At 43.6% G+C, this 9,640-nt stretch overlaps 1 pseudogene; it reads left to right on the top strand.

Annotated features, from left to right (window-relative positions):
• Window positions 1-291: 291 nt before the first annotated feature.
• Window positions 292-8,039, top strand: LOC147100712 (uncharacterized; annotated as a pseudogene).
• Window positions 8,040-9,640: the final 1,601 nt, after the last annotated feature.

Here is a 9,640-nt window from a genome sequence, read left to right on the forward strand (position 1 = left end):
GTACCTTAGTGAGTGTTGGCTGGCTGTTTGACTGTGGGGGCATTACAGCTGAGCTTAATCCTGATGCCCATGATCTGATTGAATGGCGGAAGAGGGTCGCGGGGCTAAATGGGCTACTCGTGTTCCCATTTCCACACACACACACTGGAAATCCAACCCGCTGCATAACCACGGAAGCCAAATGCTGGATTACAACTCCCCACACGCGAAGGACATCCCTGTTTTAAAGCAGCTGTTGACCCGTGTCCCCAAACGAGTTAACGCCTCTGCTAAAACTGGCAAATAGGAATGTCTTACAAATGCATTATACGTTTGCCACTGACAGCAATTTCTGGGCTAACATCACGTTAGTTGCAAAGGAAAAACTTCTTCTTAGGAAGGATGTCAAGGGCTTGGAGAGGGTGCAGAGGAGATGTACCAGAATGGTACCAGGGATGAGGGACTTCAGTTACGTGGTGAGACTGGAGAAACTGAGATTGTTTTCCTTAGAGCAGAGAAAGTTAAGGGGAGATTTAATAGAGGTGTGCAAAATTATATGGAGTTTTGATAGAGTAAATAAAGGGAATCTGTTTCCACTGGGAGGAGGGTTGGTAACCAGAGGACACAGATTTAAGGTAATTAGCAAGGGGGGAGATGAGGAGAATTGTTTCTACACAGCGAGTTGTTATGATCTGGAATGTACTACCTGAAAGGGTGGTGGAAGCAGATTCAGTAGTAACTTTCAAAAGGGAATTGGATAAATACTTGAAAAGTTAAAATTTGCAGGGCTATAGGAAAAGAACGGGGGAGTTGGTATAATTGGATAGTTCTACCAAAGAGCCGGCACAAGCACGATGGGCTGAATGGCCTCCTTCTGTGCTGTAAGATTCTATGAATTGCAATTGCCATCTTCCCACTTTGCCCTGTGTGTGTGTGTGGGCATATTTACTCATGACTAAAATTCCTTAGGAGAGTGTTGAGATCTATCTTTGCCTATTCATCAGCTCTGTTACCATTCCTTTCCCACGATTTCTAGATAGAATTTAGCTCTCACTTGGCAGTCATTATGGAAGATTTGGTTGACTGACCCTGGCAGCCATTTTAGTTGTTCCAATGACGGAAGCTTTAATGCACAGTGCAGTTCCACTTGCAATCAAAACGGAAATGGCACTGAATCCAATTCAGAAAAGTTGCCCACTGGGCAGCCGGGAAACCCATTACATTGCTCAGTATCCTTTTGCAATTGTCTTGAGCTCAAAAGCAATACAATCTTTCCCCCGACTTGCCATCCGTGCAGTTTGATTTTTAATACCTTTCACAGTAGGTGCAGAGTATCTTGATCCTTGCGAGTCGGGCTGTCTCTGTCTCAGTTACTTTATTACTGTAATAGAGCCACCTGGTAGACTACTGATGTATATTATAATAAAGCCATGTGCAGTACAGTTCTTACCGGAAGCCATGTTGTGCTGTTGTATATATGCTGTTGCTGTGTCTCAAGATATCACAGAATTGGCAATGAGGATGCGATTGCGGATTCCCGAGCTGAAATTTTTGTTGGAGGATAATCCTGCCAACCGACGGAGGGACTGTTAGAGGTTCTTGGCTTTGCAGAAAAACTAAAAAATCTGAGGTAAATTTTGAACACACGTGACTGAACTGTCGACGTTGCCGGAGTCCAGATGGCCGCGCCCATGGGAATAATAGGGCGCTTGGGTGAGTTCCATCGCGACCGAGAGACTTTCGGAACATATGTGGAGCGGCTAGAAATGTTTTTCACCGCAAATAGTATTGTCGAAGTCTCCGATGATGTAAACCGTAACCGGGCAGTTTTAGAAATGAAACAGGCTATTTTTTTGACTGAAGCAGGCCCCAAGGTGTATGAAACCCTGAAAAATGTGCTTGTTCCTGCCAAGCCGAAGGACATGCCACTGAAGGAGATCCTAACAAAGTTAAAACAGCACTACAGTCCTGAGGCCCTGGAAATTGCTGAAAGTTATTGTTTTGGAACACGTGATCAATTAAATGATGAGGGTAACAGAGAGTACATTGTAGCTTTAAAAAAGCTATCCATTCACTGTCATTTCGGAAACTTTCAGGACCAAGCTTTGTGTGACCACTTTGTTTGTGGGTTGAAAAATGAACGTAAATTGTTGACAATCCCTAACTTGACTTTTGACTTAGCTTGTCAGACAGCTCTGTCGATGGATATGTCCGACCGATACTCCAGAGAGTTCTGTGCCATTTCCAGTCGTTAGACAACTGAGGTGAATCAGCTACAGGCTAAAAGTAAAAGGCAGTTGGGCCCCAAGGCCTCAGCAACTGGCCAAGGTAACAGTGCATTGAAGTCGCGCTATCGGTGCTTAGGAAAACACTTCGCTCAAAGCTGTCCATATGTGAAAGCAGAGCGTTTCTACTGCAAGAAAACTGGGCATCTTGCGAAGGCATGCCGACAGAAGAGTAAACCGACTGGCAATGCTGGAAGTAGAAATTGCCAGACACTACATACCATTGAAGAGAAGTAGCAGGACGAGGAGTTTCTGGAGATTCACGTCATCAGGAGCATGAAGGTACCTAACAGCGATTCGCGAGGTATCGTCATCCAAGTAGATGTCGCAGGAACCAGGATACCCATGGAAATTGACACTGGTGCATCCGTGAGCGTAGTACCGGAATCACTATATTGCGACAAGTTGCGTGATTATCGGCTAGAGAAATCAAACATAGAGCTGTGAGGCTACTCAGGAGAGCAAATCCCTGTAGTAGGAAGTGTCACCATACCAATGAAATACAAGGATCCGTGTCAGAGCTTGCCTCTTATAGTAGTGGCAGGGAACAAGCCTGCCTTGATAGGTAGAAATGGGTTGGAATCACTGAAGCTGGATTGGAATACGATTTTTCGTGTGGAAGCGAAATTTGCATCGAAAGACGATGTCATCAAGCAGTATCCAAAGGTGTTCAGCGAAACGGGCAGTCCGATCTAAGACTTCAAGGCGAGTGTCTGAGTGCAGAAGGACGCAAGACCAGTTTACTGCAAGCCACATCCCGTACCATAGGCACTCAAAGAGAAAGTTGAGCAAGAACTCAAAAGACTAGAAACTGAGAACATTATCTCTAAGGTAGATCTGAGTAATTGGGCTACACCCATTGTTATTGTACCTAAGTCAGATGGTAAGATTATAAGGTAACCGTAAACCAGGTTCTAGAGTGTAATCTACCCAATACGTTGCCAAATGTGGAAGATTTGTTCACAACGCTGACAGGTGGCCCGATCTTTTCGAAGTTAGATCTTACAAACACCTACCTACAACTTGAGTTAGATGAAGAGTCTACGTCATGCTTGACTATAAATACTCACCGAGGCCTATATCAGTTCAGGAGGCGACCATTTGGAGTGTCTTCTGCACCCGACATATTCCGGGGGGTGATGAACCAAATTTTGCAAGGGATTGAAGGGGTAGTGTGTTATTTGGATGACATACTCATTTCAGCACCAAACAAACAAATCCATGATGAGGTATTGAATGAAGTGCTCAAATGACTAGAGAAGCACGGAGTACGAGTGACAGCTCACAAGTGTGAGTTGTTTAAAAACTCAGTGGAGTACTTAGGGCACAGAGTAGACAAAGATGGTTTACATCCAACCAAGGGAAAGCTGGATGCAATCAGAAATGCAGCCACTCCCAAGAATGTCTCTGAACTTCGATCGTTTTTGGGTCTTTTGAATTATTACAGAAAGCTCCTCCCAAACTTGGCTACATTGTTACATCCACTGAATGAGCTGTTGAGAAAACAGGCCCTTGGAAGTGGTCAAAAGAATGCGACACAGCATTCAAAGAGTGTAAAAGCCAGTTAGTAGAGAGTACCATGTTAGTTCACTATGATGTATCTAAGGAGATCAAGCTAGCGTGTGACGTCTCTCCGTACGGAGTTGGGACAGTGATCTCTCATGTACTAGATAGTGGGGAGGAGTGATCAATTGCTTTTGCTTCACGCACTCTCAGTGCCAGTGAGTGGAATTATGCGCAGATCGAAAGGGATTCTTTGTCATTGATTTTTTGGGGTCAAGAAGTTTCACAAATACTTGTTTGGTCGTACGTTTACCATAGTTACTGACCATAAGCCCCTGATAGCAATCCTTCATCCAAAAGTCCCCAGTTCCAACCTTAGCTGCAGCCCGAATGCAGAGATGGGCTTTGATTTTGTCAGCGTATGACATTGAGTACAGACGATCAGCTAATCACAATAATGCTGACGCTATGTCCAGGTTGCCATCCCATCACAAGTTACACCCAATAAGGAAGAAGTGTTCTATTTCTCATACATTGATGAACTGCCAGTCACAGTTGAAGAGATTGGTAGGGCAACCAAACATGACCCAATTATGTCAAAGGTGTATGATTACATAGCAAATGGATGGCCAAACTAGGTATCAGAGGAAGATATCCATCCATATTTCGTTCGTAGGAATGAATTGTCAGTGGATAAAGATTGTATCATGTGGGGAGCAAGAGTGGTTATCCCAAATAGGTTCAGTCTAAATTGTTAGGAGATCTTCATGCCCAGCACCTGGGAATGCGCTTGACCAAGAGCTTTGCATGCAGTTACTTATGGTGGCCAGGTTTAGATAAAGAGATAGAGTACATAGTCAGTCAGTGTACAACATGTTAATCGGTGAGCAAGAAACCACCATCAGTACTTGTATAGCCATGGAAATGGCCTCCCAAAGTGTGGCAAAGGTGACATGTAGATTTTGCTGAGCTAGAAAGACAGCAATTGTTCATAGTGATAGATAGTCACTCAAAGTGGGTAGAGGTGTTTCCGATGCGGATAATAACAACAAGCCAAACACTAGACAATTTGCGAAGATTGGTTTCTTCATACAGCCTCCCAGAAGAAATTGTGTCTGATAATGGGCCGCAATTTTGTTCAGAAGAGTTCACACAGTTCATGAGCAGAAACGTTGTGAAACATACCAAAGTTCCACCATACCACCCTGCTTCAAATGGTGCAGCAGAGCACACAGTACAAATTGTCAAACGTGCCCTCATCGAGCAAATGTTGGATCCAAATCCAAAGAAACGTCAGTTGTCGTTGGACCACAAACTGGCAAATTTTCTGATTACCTATCGGAATACACCTCATACCACTACTGGTAGAAAAGCAGCAGAGTTGTTTCTCAAACGACAGCCACGAACCAAGTTCTTGTTGTTAAAGCCAAACTTGGCACAGTCTGTAGAAGAGAAACAATCAAGGCAGAAAGAGAGTCATGATAAAGGTAGAGTCAGAGAGAGAAGTGTGAAGTTGAACCAGAAGGTTAGAGTGAAGAACCATCACCATAAATGGTTAAAGTGGTTACCAGGAAGAGTAGTGAAGATATGTGGCCCTCGCACATATTTGGTCATGATGTTTGATCATGGAAAGCTTAGGTTTGTTCACTTTGATCATATCTTGCCTACAGATGTGGAAGGAGTTGGAAGCTGGGATGATTCAATTTATTCTGATGAGTCAGATAGTCTTGTTACAAGTAGAGTACCAGCAGCAAATCCTACATCAGACGTACCAGAAACAAGTCCAAGACAAAGTCAGAATTTAAGTCTGAGCCCGAGTCAGGGAGACAAACAGTCTGAACGTGTAGAGAGTCCAAATGCAGATCAAGGTCAGCCCTTGGAGAAAAATTCTCCGCAGGCTCAGCCTAGAATGAGTCAAAGTCCTACAACAAGATCTGAAAGTTCTGTTCAAGAAAGAAGGTATCCTCTTCGAAACAGAAAACCAGTGGTTAAGTTTAATCTGTAAATATGGAAAATAAGTGCATATCTTTTGTTTGTGTTACAGAATTCTTTAGTAGAATTTGGAAACATAAAATGGGTTCCATTTGAAAAATGTATACCAAGAGTTGTGTATACCATACATGTCATGTACAATGATTATTTGCTATGATTAACTTCTTCAATAAGGAGGGAGAAGTGTAATAGAGCCATCTGGTGGACTACTGATGTATATAATAATAAAGCCATCTGCAGTACAGTTCTTACCGGAAGCCAAAGTTGTGCTGTTGTATATATATGCTGTGTCTCAAGATATCACAATTATGCTGCTGAAACTCGAGCCAAGAATAATGGATTTTTCATTAATTTGCTGACTGAATTGCCTTCTCCAGTTGAAATGCTTTCTCACAGAGAAAAGAAAGAAAGTACTTGCATTTATATAGCAACCTCAGGACACCCCAAAATGCTTTACAGCCAATTAGGTGCTTTTGAAGCGTAGTCACTGTTGTAATGTAGGAAACACGGCAGCCAATTTGCACACAGCAAGCACAGCAGGCCCTCCCCAAGTGACTCACGCACCTGTTCCTGTTCCTGTTCCTGGGACTAGGGACTAGGGACAGGGTCACTGGCAAAGCTTGGAAGCTATAGCAGAGCCAGGCCTGGTTAGTACCTGGAGGGGTGACCATCAGGGAAGACCAGGTGCAGAAGGTCACGGAAGGAGCCCCGAGGACGGGCGGTTGGTGAGAAGGTCACGGAAGCAGCCCCGGGAGGGGCGGCTGGTGAGCAGGCCCGGGCGTTGGGCTGAAGATTGTCGGACAGGAGGAATGGTGGAAAATGGAATGGCGGCGCGCACAGACGCAGCGGCTTTGCTTCTCCCAGGACGGTGCTATTTATGTTTAATGTTAATGTTATTTGTACTGGACTCATGGGAGCTTGCAAGATCACATTTCGTTGTTCATGTACTTGTGCATTGTACAATGACAATAAAGTTGAATTATTATTATTATTATTATAATAGGGCTTCTCCCTCTGTAAGAGGTAGCATTCTCGCCTCTGAGTCAGAAGGTTGTAGATTCATGTCCCACTCCTGAACTTGAACACAAAATCTAGGCCAACATTCCAGTGCATTGCTGAGGGAGTGCTCAAAAGGTGCCGTCTTTCAGATGAGATGTTAAACCGAGGCCCCGTCTGCTCTCTCAGGTGGACATAAAAGTTCCCATGGCACTATTTCAAAGAAGATCAGGGGAGTTCTCCCTCAGTGTCCTGGGCCAACATTTATCCCTCAACCAACTTCACCAGCACAGAATATCTGGTCTTTATCTCAGTGTTGTTTGTGGGAGCTTGCTGTGCACAAATTGGCTGCTGTGTTTCCTGCGTTTCCATCAGTGACAAAACTTCAAAAAGTACTTCATTGGCTGTAAAGCGTTTCTGAGGTCGTGAGAGGTCCTATAGAAATGCAAGTCTTTCTTTTAATGCCTCATTTAAAAGACAGTGACTTACAATGGAGTACGAGCTCCCCCCGACTTGGAGCTGGTGGCAATGGGTATAGCTATAGAGCTTCGCACTACTTCCCAATGACATTTTTTTCTAACTACCGTGTCTCAGGTGTGCCATGCCATAGCTGTGAAGTTCTGTGTGTTTTGCATCAACAGAAATGTGAAGTGTTTCTGTTGCTTTTAAACACACTCTGAGTCAGCGCAAAATAATTATTTACAATACGTTAGTGACAGGATTTGGCCCTCGCTGATTACGTAGTGCATAATTCAGGTAATCCCATTAACCTAGTGTTTTAAAATCGTTGTAACCTGGAACAATCTAACCTATCTAAAAATTTGCTCCTCCTTTTCAGTTTACTCCAGCGCACTGCATCGATGTGAGGCCAAAACTGCTTAGTATTGAGGCAAGCTGCACAGTAGAACAGGCCTGCTCTTGGCCCAATGACCCTCTGTTCGAAGGGCTGGAGCATTATATGCTGTGCTAGTGTGTGATTAAAGAAAGAAAGACTTGCATTTATATAGCACCTTTCACGCCATCAGGATGTCCCAAAGCGCTTCACAGCCAATGAAGTACTTTTGACGTGTAGTCACTATCTCATGTAGGAATTATGGTTAGCCAACCCTCAAGGAATTCAAGATCAATCTCCTGGCCATTGCTGCCAGCAAAAACCCGGGAAAAAAATCACAAGACATTAAAAAAAATTGTGCTTTTTTCCATTTTCTTTGAACACTTTTGTTTATTACTTGTATAAAAATATTGGAGATGTGTAAAAAAAAAAAGGCTCCGGATGGGGCTTGTGGAGGAGGGAGGTCACGTACCAACAGGACCTCCAACCAGAGTGAGCGGCTGTATGTGTGCTGCAGACAGTGACAGTGAAGTCCCTGGTAGGAAGATAGCACCGTACCGTGTCTGGCCTTCACTGATGTGGCAGAAAGACAAATGATTCAACTTTTAAACCCTGCCTCTCGGGCTCCGGAGAGTTTTTTGAAGTCTAGGTTTTGATTTAATATCTGAATTCCTGCACAAAGGGATTTGTCATTGCTGACTTTAAAAAAAATTCTTTTGTGTACACAACGCGTGGGGCAGCAAGGCGTAGGGTGCAGTAACGCAATAAAACCGATCATGTAAAAACCATGTCACAAGCAGTAACATCACCAAAGGCCCAGTTGCTGTGACTCTCGAGAATTGCCTCAGATATTTCTCTTTGCAACATCCCATCATTCACATTAACTGTGCCATTTAAGGCTGCCGTACGTTTGCGAAATATATCTTCGATGCCTCGTCCACTGCTAAGCTGTGGGTCACTAGCAAAGCGAGCGGAGGTTTGCGGAGTTAAACGTTATTAATTAGACTTTGTTTTTTTTATGGTCTTCGCAACAGTTTTATGACACAGTGCAAATGCTGTGTGCCAGCAACTCAGACTTGCTGTGGTGATATAGGGAGAAATTTACATAGAATTACATGGAATTTACAGCGCAGAAACAGGCCATTCGGCCCAACCGATCTTCACACGAGTCTCCTCCCACCTCTCTTCATCTCACCCTATCAGTATATCCTTCTATTCCTTTCCCCCTCAAGTACTTATCTAGCTTCCCCTTAAATGCATCTATGCTATTCGCCTCAACTACTCCATGTGGTAGCGAGTTCCACATTCTAACCGGTGCTGTTGAAGAAGCCTTGGTGAGTTACTGCCGTTGAATGGTGGAATAGACTCGAGGGGCTGAATAGCCTGCTCCTGTTCCTATGTAGAAATAACACAATTAAACAACAAATAGGATACGGTTGCTGCAGTTTGATGTACCTCCAGAGTAACTGAATGCAAAATATTGAGCCTTTTCATAAAAACCTTCATATTTCAACTTAACTTTATAGACTCCAGCGTCAGTTGTCAGGAGTCAGCCTCCTCATTTATCCCAGGACAGAGAGCAGTAATCCCAGAGAGACTCGTCAGAAGCTTCCTAGATCTGCTGGGTCGATTCTTCACGGCAATTTATGCCTCTGTTGCGGGCCCTCATAAACCCCTGTTGTTCTTTCTTTCTTCTGCTCACTCTTACTGTTAAAATAAGCTCTTTCTTTGAAATTGAAGAATGATGTGACAGAATGTAGGTGATGCCATGCTTGGTTTTTTAAAAATATTAATACAGTACATTTTAAAGAACTAAAATTAAAATATACAGATGCCTGCTATTTCTCAAAATCATCTGCAGAAATGTATGGGAGCAGCAAATATTCAGGATTGTTTTCCATCACTACCAACAAGCCGAGGAATATTCAATGTTAACATATGGATCACAGGTCATCGATTCCACGTTTCTCACATAGAGAGCACTGGGCTTTGGGACATAGTTACTGGACAGTAGACTTAGGAAAACCAATCACCCCTATCTTCCAAATCCCTG

This window comes from Somniosus microcephalus, chromosome 25 (genome assembly GCF_052327205.1).
Source record: "Somniosus microcephalus isolate GS21.2 chromosome 25, FLI_Smic_1.0, whole genome shotgun sequence".
Classification (NCBI taxonomy): domain Eukaryota; kingdom Metazoa; phylum Chordata; class Chondrichthyes; order Squaliformes; family Somniosidae; genus Somniosus; species Somniosus microcephalus.